Below are 14,276 nucleotides of genomic sequence, written 5' to 3' on the forward strand. Positions count from 1 at the left end.
TGAATGGTTGTGTGGGACAATGAAAATGATCATACCAGATGAAAATCTGATAAGCAAGTTTAGTCAGTGAGAAAAACTATGAATAGCCCCATTAACTTTAACTTTTGTCCAAACATTAAGAACTCTCTTACCATAAGCTATAAATGCATAGGAAATTTTTATAAAAATAAGAATAAAAATGTTACTTCCTTGATACACTGTAATTTTTAAAATTGAAGCATTGAAGATTTAAGTCTTTTATTCCTTTATAAGAAGAAAATATATCAGGAAAAGGATCAGTAACACTTGCTTATGACATTATATAGAGGAAGCATTTTTTTTTTAATCTTGGCAATTTTTTATATTCTTTTCTAAGATGGAATACCTATAACATTTTATTTCTTGCTGTTAAGCCATGAAATACCTCTGAGAGTTCCTTTAATGTGAAGTTTTAGCCAGTGTCAGTTCATCTAGAACATCTTAATTATTTTTGTCACAACCACTTCTGTAATTTTTGTTAGTTACTTGGCCTTCACCTTGTTCCTTTAGCTGCACAGCTAGAGTCTCTTGAATAGGAACTGGTTCCACTCTCCCCGGTCAGCTGTCTCTCTTAAACTCCGTTCACACTTGATCTGAATTTGACTTCTAGAACAAATACTTTACATTTTCTTGTTCCTTCTTTTATCTTCCTTGGCCAATTTCCTCTTTTGAGATCCATTTCTATAAAATGTCATGTGGGTTTATCACTAGGAAACAAAAAGTCACCCCAACCACATGCTCGGCTGTCTGTGCATAAACCTAAGGCCAGACACGCAAGGACAGACAAAGTCATTGCAGAAAATGCACATGTTAGTTGATGTATGTGGATCAAGGAGCTAGCACAGAGGGGTGCTTTACAAAATCACTCCTGGTGAAAACACTATGGAAACTGAAAACTGACCCATGTGGCTGAAGGAATCACATGTTTATTTAAACTGTGATCATAATGAACAAAATTCAACTGGGTAAATGTTAAAGATCTTAGCAGCTTTATTCAGTGGGTCATAAATTAGGCAGCATGGAGGATGGACGAGAGCTCCAAAGATATTGCAAGGCAAGAGCTTTTTCGAGACTGAAGTGAGCAAGAGCAATCCTGGGCGTTTGCTGATTTGTAGAAGCAGGGTTACTTTCCTCACAGAAGGCAAAGGGAAGTCTTGGAGCTAGTTTAGGAACTTGTGGCAGAGCAGGTAAGCACTGATTTATTGATGTAGACCCTCCTGTTCCAGGAGATCTGAGCATAAATATGTAGTGAAGTTTTGGTTTGCTGATGGGGGACCTAGCATGAGTGAACATCGTGTCCCAACCTGGTTACTTTAGCAATGGTAACTGAAAATGACTCATCAGATTATTCAAGGTGAAAAGGTGAAGATGGCCCATACAAGGACATGAACAGGCTAAAAGTTAAAGGCTAGAACCCAATATCCCATGTCAAACACACACACACAGACACACACACACACACACACACAAGTGTATGCACATGCACACTGGCTATCCTAACATCAGAAAAGTAGATTTTATGAAATAGTAACAGGCTTAATGAAGCTCTTTCTTAATAGCATTTTGATGCTTGTTTATTTGCTTGTCAATTTGTTTTTATTAAAATATTTTTGTAGGTCAAGGAGCAGGTGCTAGGAAAACTGGAAAGGTTGATAAAACAGACAAGAGAGAGCACAACTTACTGGGTAGAACTCAAACTACAGGACGGAATGGAATTCAGGGCAGTGATGGAGATATAATTTCTGAAAACCAGGGATCGGAGGGACAAAGTCACCATCTGACACGAGGGGCAGGGCTGATGAAGGCTCCTGTAGGGAGGTGTACATGCTGGAGTCAGTAACTGGAGGAAGTTCAAGCTTTGTTTTCACATTTTTATCAAGGTTGCATGAGTTTAGATAATTTATTAAGTGTTTGATAGAAGCTGGATTAGCTGCTGAGTGGAGAAAAGTAAGGACAAGTAAAAAGACTGACAGGTGATGAAGGCTCAGTCAAACTGGAGATGAGAATGTGTGTTCCAGCACTCTACGGCAAATAAACAAGCATCAAGCATCATCTACAGCGTCTTCTCTGATCCTCACCACCCCCCACCACCCAGGAAAAGGGGCTGAGGAATGAAGTCATAGGTTTGATTAAAATAGGGGATTTGAGGAGCAGCCATTTAAAAAATAAAGGAAACTTTGTTAAAAGTGTTAGTGATCTAGTAGTTCTAATAGTTAATTTTTTTCTCCTGATGGTCAGAAATGTGAAAGGCAATGCAGAATAGTAAAAGGAAAAAAGCTGAAAGACCAAAGACCACAGTGCCTACAAACGTGACATAAGTCATGGCTGGTCTTGGTGAACTTGACAGATTCTCTCGTTCTCAATTCCAACTACCCGATTGGAAGGTACGGCCGATGATGTCTGTCAAACATTTTTAAATGAAGATCTGTCCTCTGAAATATTATAGAATGCTATTTTAGAACTTTAATTATCATGTCTAGAATATTTACACTAACTATGATTTTTTTTTAATATTTATTTTTATTTGAAAGAGACAGTGCACATGTGCATTCAATTAGGGGAGGGACAGAGGGAGAGAAGCAGACCCCCACTGAGCATGGAGACCCCTGAGGGGCTTGATCTCAAAAACCTGAGATCATGACCTGAACCCTGAGCTGAAAACAAGTCAGGCACCTAATCCACTGAGCCACCCAGGTGCCCCAAATTATGAGATTTTTTTTTTTTTTTTAAATCCCAGCACCACAGTTATTAACCAGTAGTACCCAAGTTAGCTAGAGTAAGTCACATGCAAATACAGTTAAGTGGCATACAGGTATCTCAAAGCTATGAAAGCCACTGGTGAATTATAAAAGAAATTTAGAAGTTTTCCACCCCCTGTGACTTGACTTGGATAAGAGCTTAAAACATGATATTGAAATTAGGGAAAGCTACATTGTTTAAGAGTAGCTGAAGGCACAGGTAACAAACTATAAGAAAGCCCATGGCTTTATGTTGAATTATGAAAAAGTATTCCTTGTTCTCTTTGGCCTACTTATGAAGTTTCCAAATCTTAAACAATATCGATAGTTAAGTGATTTAATTCAGAATCATTGTAAAACAGTTCTTTATCCAACTCGAAAGTAAAAAAAAAAAATTATATATGATAATATCAGTGTTATATGGCTGTTCCCCCTTATGGATGACTTAATTGTGTTCCTCAACTTTCATTCATATGCTTAGACTGGTTTGCATCCCAAATCTGGTTACTATTCACTTTCTGAATTATAAAACTTTGTATTAATTTCTGATACTGAAACACATCATGTCAGCTGTTGAATAAAGAGCTATTAACTTTATTGCCTTCAAATTGAAAGTCAGCAATTTTTCAGTTTGTTTTTCAGTTTTCATATAGATTTATAGTCCATCCTAGTAAGATTTGGAATTACTATATTCAGGCAATAACATAAAAGGAATCAGTATTGTTTATTACTGGTTGCAAAAAAATGAAATTATGTAAAAAAGAGAAGATTGGGTTATCTGTTCAAATATTTTCTCTTAATGAGATTTTATTTCTATGTTTTAAAATATAACAAGAATCAGAATATATTCTCATAATTTGAAGTTCCACATGGCTTATGATATGACATGAAATTTTATGTGGCTTGATTCAATTTATATTAAAGTGCATAAAATTTTTCAGAAATATTTACTATCTTTAGCAACATCAAAATGTGCTACATTGTGTTTAATATACATTTAAAATAGTGAGAATATTCTCTTCTTTAGAAAGACTAATGGCTCAATAGCTTTAAGCTTGACATAGATATTATAGGACTAATACTCCTTTTTTTATGCTCTAATTTATTAATATTAAAATTCTCCCCTGGCTTGAAGGGTCACAAGATCTAGCTGAGTTTTTACCCTCAGCATCAGCTGAAATTTTAGTATCAAAATATTACCCAGGAATTATTTAATTAAAAACTACTTTCAAATTGTGTGATTTTTTAAAAAGATAATTCACTCCTTTTTCCCTCACTTGGAATAGATTTCTTTCATATATACTAGAGATCTGATGGTGGTAAAATGTTGGGGGAAAAAAAAAAAAAAAACCTAGTGAAGGGATCTTTTTATATGTCCAGGAAATGTTTTTAGTGGCTGTCACAGAACTGTGATGACCTGGCTTACTATGAGATCACAACAGGGATGCCTGGGTGGCTCAGTTGGTTAAGCAGCTGCCTTGGGCTCAGGTCGTGATCCCAGAGTCCCACATGGGGCTCCTTGCTCAGCAGGGAGCCTGCTTCTCCCTCTGCCTCTGTCTGCCACTCTGTCTGCCTGTGTTCGCTCTCTCTCCCTCTCTCTCTCTGATAAATAAATAAAATCTTTAAAAAAAAAAAAAAGAGATCACAACAGCTGACTTCTTCCCAGCAAGTGCACATCTCTGGAATCTTTGATTTTCCTCCTCATATTTTGAGGATTCCCTCCCTGAGTTCCCATAGCAATCCTTCCAAATTTAATTGTTGAATTCTTTTCCAGAGCTTCATTCCTAAATCAAATGCTCTCCAGTTCACTCCGTGCACATTCTTGCTTCCCTGCCTTCATTCTGTTGTCTTCAAGAAATGCTGCCTCCGAAGCAAGGGTCAATAGTTTGTCATGCCTTGTTTTCGCCTAATTATCAAAGATCCCTTCATAGCACGCCCTTGGTCAACTAACCTAGCATATATATATATATGAAATATATAGAAATACTACTACCAATAATAGCATTATTTCATACAATTTAAGTTTATAAAGAGCTTTTATGAGTTTTCTGATTTGATCAGGAACAAACTACTTTTTTAAAAAAATGTTTTATTTATTTCTTTGTCAGAGAGAGAGAGGGAGAGGGAACACAAGTAGGGGCAGTGGCAGGCAATGGGAGAAGCAGGCTCCCTGCTGGGCAAGGAGCCTGATGTAGGACTTGATCCCTGGACCCCCAGATCATGACCTGACCTGAAGGCAGATGCTTTACTGACTGAGCCACCCAAGTGTCCCAGGAACAAACTACTTTTAAATAAAAGTTGTCATGACTGCATGCATGAACAAATGTACTAAATGGATACCATCAATATTTAGAAACAAGTAAGTACATGCTAGTTGTTTATATTAGTGTTATTTTAACACAAACTCAGGTAATATTCAGTGTATTCCAATAAATTCCAGATATATTACCACTCAAAAGTAAACAGGAGCAAAAGTGACAAGATCCAGTCCCTACCCTCCAAAACATGTCAGGAACTAAATGGGAGTGAAAGTCGTGGGGCTAGGCTTGGATTTAAACCCACTAAGTTCACCTGAGAACTCTCATAATTATTTTTTTTTTTAAGATTTTATTTATTTATTTGACAGAGAGAGATCACAGGCAGAGAGGCAGGCAGAGAGAGAGAGGAGGAAGCAGGCTCCCTGCTGAGCAGAGAGCCCGATGCGGGACTCGATCCCAGGACCCTGAGATCATGACCTGAGCCGAAGGCAGCGGCTTAACCCACTGAGCCACCCAGGCACCCAAGAACTCTCATAATTAAAAACATCCATTGCGTTTCTTCTCTGATATCAAATTTCTCATTTCTAATGAAGTAATACCCAGGTGGACTTTACAAAAAATTAATGAGAATTAAAAATCCAGGGGTGTCTGGGTGGCTCAGCTGGTTAAGCATCTGCCTTCAGCTCAGGTTGTAATCTTGGGTTCTTTGTCTCCGGCCCTGTGACAGCAGGGAGTCTGCTTCTCCCTCTCCCTCTGCCCCTACCCCCAGCTTCTGTGCACACGCTCGCTCTCTCTCTCTCTCTCTCTCTCCAATAAATAAATAAAATCTTAAAAAAAAAGAATTACAAATATATAACAAAAACAATCTTTATATACTATCTTTTAGTTTTAATATTTATGACTTTAACCTTCATTAAAAACATTTTGCACTATTGCCTAAGTTTTAATTTTATGTATCCTACATCACCTTTCTATACGAGCCCCCACTGAGAACATTCTTTTCAGGGCTCCTGTTCAATAAAATGCAGAGTAAATTCAATGATCCAACATATGTTCTTGAATAATTAAGTCACACTGATGATGTCACATTAAGGTTGCTGTGTGCTCCCTGAAATTTTCTCATTAGCTACGTAATGCGCCTATACAACACCCTCCCCGCCTGTTGTCATCTAAATTTGTGCCTCTGCTAATTTACAAATTACTCCATATTCTGAGCCTTTGGGTTATTTGCAAGTTCTCAAACCTCAAATACAAAAGTCTACGGGATCTTTTTTTGAGCAGATCAGCCTTCTCTTGACCTCTAGAACGTCTTACTCAAGAGGACTTAAAAAGTAAACTTCTTTTCAGACATGCAAACTTACAGAGCGTATGGTTAAGGGAATCTCATTACGCTACCTTTGGAACAGACAAGAGATCTATACCTGGACTGCAGTGGCCTGTAATGAGTAATAGGCAAAACAAATTAAGCAATAACTCTTCAAGCAAAAAAAAAATTCGAAGTGAAGTAAGTTGATTAACGTCACCATACAAAATTTTATCCAGAGTTAGACATTGCTATGAAAAAGGGAAGAGTGATAAAGATCATAAACATTAACCTTGCTTTTCAAATCAGTGGAGGAAAAAATAAATTTAAAAAGGGGTAGTGGCCATCTGACTAACAGTTGAGAAAGGAAAGCTAGACCTTTCTATCAACAAAGATTAGAAAATAAATTGTAGGGGTACCTGGATGGCTCCGTGGGTTAAAGCCTCTGCCTTCGTCTCAGGTCATGATCCCAGGGTTCTGGGATCGAGTCCCATATCGGGCTCTCTGCTTGGCAGGGAGCCCGCCTCCCCCTCTCTCTGTGCCTGACTCTCTGCCTACTTGTGATTTCTGTTAAATAAGTAAATAAAATCTTAAAAAAAAAAGAAAGAAAATAAATTTTAAAAAATTAGAATAAATGTTCCTTCACCAGTTTTATTACTTAATTATGATGTATAATGCCTATACAGAAAAGTAAATGAAATGGTGTATATATAGTTTAACGAATTATTAGCAAAAGAACACACATAAAACCCCTTCTCCGATTCAGAAATGTATGACTTACAGCCTCTCAGAAGCCCAGCATTCTTGTTCCCATTCACAACATCATCCCTTCCCCAGAGGTACAGAGGTAACTACTATCACGGCTTTTGCATTTATTTCCTTTTCCATGCATACTTTTTACCACATGTATACATCTCTGAAATAAGAGTCTACTCTTGCCTGTTCAGAACCTTATCTGACTAAAATCTTATGTGTTATTTGGATCTTGCTTCTTTTTTAAACAAGTTATAAGATGTATAAGATTGATCTGTACTGTTCCCTATATCTTTAGTTTGCTCATTGGCTTTGCTGAATAATATACCATTATGATAATACTCTAAATGTGGTCCACTGATACCTTGTGTTCTCAAATCTCTTTCAGGGTGTCCATGAGATCAGAGCTATTTTCATTGTAACCATATGAGGCTATTTGACTTTTTCACTATGTTTCATTTGCATCAATGTGTCAAAGTCACAGTTGGGTAAAATTGCTGGTGCCTTAATATAGTCAATGCAGTGGCACCAAGCTAGCCTGGTTCCCCTTGCTTTCTTCATGCCTGTAATTCACAGGAAAAATAATCCTGTCAGTTTCACAGCAGAGTAGCCTTGAGGAAGCCCTAAATTTTACTATGTTTTTAAACACAAAGCCCAAGTATGCTTTTCAAAATATTCAGCATGTTAAAATGGGAATTTGTGAAGCACTCTTCCTTATACCAAAATATGAAAGAAAAACACTTGTGCAATTGACTGAATTGTTATCTCAATTAGCCACTTTTTCATGAAATACATTTTTATTTAAAAAACTATCGGCAGACACAATATGGTTATTGAGACTTGAGTATTTGACAGACATGTTCTCAGATAAGAAAAAAGTGAGCTTACACTTCAAGAGAAAAGGGGGGATATATTTGTTGTCAGTGACATAATTAATATTTTAAAGCAAAAATTCAAAATTTTAAAAATGTCAGCTTGACAGATTCCCAAAACTTACTGACTTTTAAAATGAGGTCAATAGTGATTTTTTTTTAAAGATTTTATTTATTTATTTGACAGACAAAGATCACAAGTCAGCAGAGAACCAGGCAGAGAGAGAGGAGGAAGCAGGGTCCCCGCTGAGCAGAGAGCCCGATGTGGGGCTCAATCCCAGGACCCTGGGATCATGACCCGAGCCGAAGGCAGAGGCTTTAACCCACTGAACCACCCAGATGCCCCAATAGTGATATTTTTAAAATGTAATTTTTTTAGAATATGTATGTTTGAAGACAGGTATAAACATTTGGGAGATTTGCATAATAAACTGCATTTCCCAAAACCCTACATAATGTTAGGAAATCAAGAAGAGAAAGTTTCATTCATAGTGTGAGATAGGTCAATAGTTCTCAATGTAACGAAGTAAAAAACAGTTTGTTAATATGGCTTCAGATTTAACATTTCAGTTAACCTTGAAGAAATCAACCCTTGGGGCGCCTGGGTGGCTCAGAGGGCTAAGCCTCTGCCTTCAGCTGAGGTCATAATCTCATGGTCCTGGGATCGAGTCCTACATCAGGCTCTCTGGTCAGAAGGGAGCCTGCTTCCTCCTCTCTCTGCCTGCCTCTCTGTCTACTTGTGATCTCTCTGTCAAATAAATAAAATCTTTTTTTAAAACAAGAAAGAAAGAAATCAACCCTTGATGGAGCACCTGGGTAGCTCAGTGGGTTAAGTGTCTGCCTTCAGCTCACATCATGATCCCCATGTCCCAAGGTGGAGCCCTACATCGGACTCCCAAGCAGGGAGCCTGCTTCTGCTTCACCCTCTCCCCACTGCTCATGCTCTCCCGCTAGCTTTCTCTCTCTCTCTCTCTCAAATAAGTAAATAAAATCTTTTTAAAAAATGAAAGAGAAAAGAAACCAACCCTTGTCAAATTGTGGTGTAGTATCAACATAGAATAACCACAATAGTCTTAACAGTCTTAACAGCTTTTAAAATACTTCTTACTTTTCCAATTATACATCTGTATGTTTTTTTCATATACTTTAATCCATGTAACATATTGCATCAGTGGAATGTAGAAGCTGATATGAGATTTTCCAGCTGTCTTCTAATAATCAAACATTAAGGAGATCTACATTTTGCATAAATATAAAGCAACAGTTTGGGGTTTTTTTTCTGTGTGGAAATGTATTTTTTATAAAATATTTATGAATGTATACAGTGGATTTATTGTTTTAAATAATTTTTAAATCTTCAATTTTAATTTCTGATATAAATATTAAACTCACCTAAAGGAAGCCCTTGGGTGCTCAGTGATTTGTAAAATTTTAAAGGTTTCCTAATAAGAAATGTTTGAGAGGGGTGCCTGGGTGGCTCAGTGGGTTAAAGCCTCTGTCTTCAGCTTCAGCTTGGGTCATGATCCCAGTGTCCTGGGATCCAGCCCAGCATCAGGCTCTCTGCTCAGCAGGGAGCCTGCTTCCCCTTCTCTCTGCCTGCCTCTCTGCCTACTTGTGATCTCTGTCTGTCAAATAAATAAATAAAATCTTACAAAAAAGAAAGGAAGAAAGGGAGGGAGGAAGGGACTGGGAATCAGTGCACCACAGTATCTATTCATTTTATTCCTAATAGAGGTTTGAGTTGTTTCCAACTGGGCCTGTTACAAAAACATTTATTTGAAGATTCGGTTTGGTTACATCTCTTCCTGCATATGTGCAAGGATTTCTTTGAGGTGTTGGAATGGTTAATTTCAGTGTCAGTTTGGCCACCTGGGCCTAGGGTGCCCAGATTAAACTATATTTCCAGGTATGTCTGTGTGAGTTTCTCCGCTGTTTGAGATTAGCATTTGAGTTGTGGACTCAGTAAAGTAAATTGTCCACCTCAGAGTATCAGCAGGACCGGAGCTAATACCCTGGGGGCCTGAATAGTATTTGCATAAGTGGCTGCTCCTATTCTCAGGCCTTCAGATTTAGGCTAAATTATGCCCCTGGCTTTGCTGGAACTCTAGCTTGTAGGTGCCCGATCATGGGACTCTTTAGCTTTCCTAATCACATGAGCCAATTTCTCTTAGTGAATCTCCTTTATCTATCTATATCTACATCTATATAAAGAGGGATATCTCCTACTGGTACTGTTTCTTTGGAGAACTTTGACTAATACAAGTATATACTTAAAAATGAAATTATTGAACTAGAATATCTTCTATTCTTTTATATCTCTTATTTTGTAGGAATATTTCATGTGGTCTGGAGATCACATATTTTTCATGTTAGGTAAATCCAAGTATTTTTCTCACACTCTGTGGCTTTTCTTATCATTTTCCTTACTAAAATATTGTTTATATGATAGTGAGTTGAGAAAGATTCTTTGAACCAAAAAAGCAGAAAAAACAATCATAAAGGATTGATGGTTCTAAAAAAAAAAAAAGTTCTGACTGTGTAAAAGTTTTTAAAAATCATGTAATAAAAACACCACAACAAGCATAATCAAATGCAAAAAAAAAGAAAGAATTATAAAAATAATCAAAACATAAGAAATCATTGTTCTCCATACTTAAGTTCTCATAAAATCAATAAGAAAAAAAAATTTCAAAAGACTATGCAATGGGTAAGAGATTAATAATTTAATGTAAATTATCAACAAACTGAGAAGTTTAGGTTAACCTAACCTAAAATCAACGAAATGCATAAAACATATTCATAAGAAAAAAATTGTAATTATTTAACGGCAAAGTTAAAAAATAGCAGAACAAACTTAAAAGTGATAAAGGTTTAAGAAAACAGGTCCTTGCTTCCATGAACTGCTAATGGAAAGGCAAAATGGTACAATTCTGGAACACAACTTTGCTATTGACCAAAGTGAGTTAACTCAATGAAAACTACTCTTATCTATATAAACAATACGATTAAACATATGTTTTTGTGTCATAATGTTGAAGGATACATGAAAACCAGCAATAATCTCACCATATAGGAGAAACCGTTATAAATATTTTGGGATATTTACTTTTATTCTATTATATATGTATAATTTTCAGTGGAGGCAGCATTGAAAGAGTAGGGGGTAAGAAAAAACAGAAAGGAGAAACATTAAAAGTGTCAAATTGCCTGGGATAACTTTAAGTTCACATAAATTCTCCCTTTGCTTTGAGGTTTTAATCTGTTGTCTGCTAAAAGCAATAAGTTAACTGAAAAAAAAGCAGTATGTTAACCAGAAAATATGATTGCGATCCCTGCCGGTGGAATACTAATTAGCATTTCACCATATATAGATGTAGATGTGTGTATGTATAAATCTGTGCGTGTAGATATGCTTTCTAAATAACTTGTAATAGTTATCCTCTAATTACATAATTTTAATCAGCATTACCATTATTTTTATTATGTTATCAGATTAGTTCTCTGTGTTATCTCATTCGATGTCTGTTCATTCCACCCTTCTTCAAGAAGGAGAGTGAAAACAAACAATAAACAAATAAAAAAACTACATTTAACGTTTTCCAAACCTCCTCGGAGATTGAGGCTGGGTACAAAGTCTCCAGCTGGAATAATTATTTCACAAGTCAGAAGGTGGACAGGTGATAGAGGCTGTCCTCCCGGTGTCCTTGCCCAGAGTTTCGGGCAAGCAGCTACATGGAGCTTTACACCTTTCCTGCCTCAAAGGTCTGGAGAATGGTGTTCATTCTTCAGGTCCCTGAATGAGAGAATCAGTTGAAGAGGCAGAGGCCCAGGCCTGTTTCTTTGAGCCCAGATCCCTCCACAGGAGACCTTAGAGGTGGTAGGTCCCCAGGGAGTTCATTTCTGAATTGTTGGGGGAGACATTCCAAGAGCCCCAACCTAGATTTGGCCCTTTCAGCTCTTTCAACAATTTTGTGGATACCTCATTGTTTGAATGAAATACTTTTCTTCTTAGGGGTGCTTAGATAGCTCAGTAGGTAAGCATGTGACTTGTAATCTCGGGGTCATGAGCTCAAGCCCCACGCTGGGAGTAGAGTTTATTTTTGAAAATTACTTTTCCAGGGCACCTGGGTGGCTCAGTCAGCTAAGCATCTGCCTTTGGCTAGGGTCATGGTCCCAGGGTCCTGGGATTGAGCCCCACTGAATTCCCTTCTTAGCAGGGAGTCTGCTTGTCCTTCTTCCTTCTGCCTGCTGCTCTCTCTGCCTCTCGCTTTTGCTCTCTGTCAAATGGATAAATAAGTCTTAAAAAAAAAAAAAAACACTTTTCTGCTTAAAATTCCCTAATACACTGAAAGGTGTAGGTTTCTGTTTTAGTGCATTGAACTCTAAGTTAAATTAAAAATACTTACAAGTTGATAAATTAATAAAAATAACTCTATAAGCAGGGTTTAGCAAATTTTTCTCATTAAGGGTCACATAGTAAATACTTTTAGCTTTTTGGAACATACACTGTCTAACAGATATTCACCTATGAAGTTGTAGTAAAAGCAGCCATAAATAATACGTAAATAAATTGTCATGACTGTATTCCAATAAAACTTTATTTATAAAAACAAGCAGTTGGCCATAAATCGTTGATCCATATATAAGGATAAGATCGTGAAGGTTATAATAAACATTTGAGTCAAATATCTTGAGAAACATAAACGTGTTTTTTTAAATGAAATTATATTACTAAATTCTATGACTGAAAATAGATACACATTTTTTTTTAAGATTTTATTTATTTATTTGTCAGAGAGAGAGGGAGAGAGAGCGAGCACAGGCAGACAGAATGGCAACAGAGGCAGAGGGAGAAGCAGGCTTCCTGCTGAGCAAGGAGCCCGATGTGGGACTCGATCCCAGGACGCTGGGATCATGACCTGAGCTGAAGGCAGCCACTTAACCAACTGAGCCACCCAGGCGTCCCGATACACATATTTCTATAATTTTCCTTTTGTTTCAATAAATAACAGAAAATGTGATTTTGAGTTCCTGTGTTTGATGAACAAGATGACATTCTTTTTCACACATTCTGTAAATATAATGAAATTGATTTCATTCTAAAGATATTATATTTCTGAGAGTTCTATAAAATTCATTTTATTTGAAATTTTAGAAAATATTCTTAGTGACATTTTGTGAAACTGAAGATTAGTGTTCTATTTTATTTAAAAGAGGTAAAGTTGCTACTCTAAGAAATAGTATTTTTAACATTAACATAAATGTATTTTTTGCATATTTATGGCATGATGTCATGCCATGTTCTTTGCAACGTGTAATCCATTGTTGAATAAGCTTTGCAATTACAAGATTCTAGTATGCCTTCCTACCCGAACTTCCACTTTTCATTGCCTTAGCCCAAAAATGACTCAGATGAAACTGTGATCTCCCAAATACTCAGGAAAGCAAGGAGAACCTCCTATTGGGAGTACTAACAAGGTCTTCCACATACAAGTTTCCCTTCCAGATTTTAAATGTAAAGACAGGAGTGTTTTATTGTTACATTTATTTTACCCCCAAGTCTTTCAAAGTATCTAACTCATGATAGTAAACATATTTTTGAAATGCAGGTGATGTCACAGAAGTTGATATGTACCCAAAAGTACAGCAAATATACATTTCAAAGGCCCCAAAGTCGACACCAAAAATTAAATTATAATGACATCACAACAAGAATTATTGTAATAATACAAATAATGTTAATTAACCCTGAATGATTATTCCCTCTGTGGGAGTGATGCACAGACTGAGTGAGAGAACCCAGGGAAAGGTCCCACGGGACCCACTAACACAGTCCTTAGCTTCATGAAGGATAGAAATCAAATGTGAGCCAAAAAAGTGAAAACAGAGTTTATTAAATAGTGTAAGTGACAGGTAGAGAATAGCAGACAGAACATCTGGAAGACTTGGAAAGGAAAGGGAAGGGGTTTATATTAGGAAAAGGTCTAGGGTACCTGTCCCTCCAGGGATCCAGGTAGGGTCCAGTCGAAGGTGAGTGTCAGGTGAAGGATGGATTGTTCCCTACCAAAGGCAGCATGAGCCTAACTTGAGTTTGAAACTAGTGTTCTGGACAATGTTTGGGATCTGTTCTTCTTAGATGTTATCAGGTGTTCGGGGCCAAGGACAAAACTCAGAGAATGAATGACTTTTTTTGCTTCTCCCCTTTAGTAGGAACATAGCTTCTTTGGCTTATTCAGAGTCAAAATATGGAGCATGGGAAGAATGGCAGAGAAGGAGCCATTCTAAAAATGGAGCCCCTGTCCTTGCTCAGCGGGAAGCCTGCTTCCTCCTCCTC

The 14,276-nt window shown here is 37.1% G+C and overlaps 1 protein-coding gene across 1 annotated transcript in view; it reads left to right on the plus strand.

The window, feature by feature from the left end:
* The first annotated feature begins 777 nt into the window (after positions 1-777).
* Positions 778-14,276, plus strand: part of MSR1 (macrophage scavenger receptor 1) — a 109,968-nt gene continuing 96,469 nt past the window's right edge. Inside the window, exon 1 of the mRNA XM_032328929.1 lies at positions 778-1,205. The gene's annotated coding sequence lies outside the window, so the exon portion shown is untranslated. The remainder of the gene's footprint in view (positions 1,206-14,276) is intronic.

This window comes from Mustela erminea, chromosome 21 (genome assembly GCF_009829155.1).
Source record: "Mustela erminea isolate mMusErm1 chromosome 21, mMusErm1.Pri, whole genome shotgun sequence".
In the NCBI taxonomy this organism is placed as follows: Eukaryota; Metazoa; Chordata; class Mammalia; order Carnivora; family Mustelidae; genus Mustela; species Mustela erminea.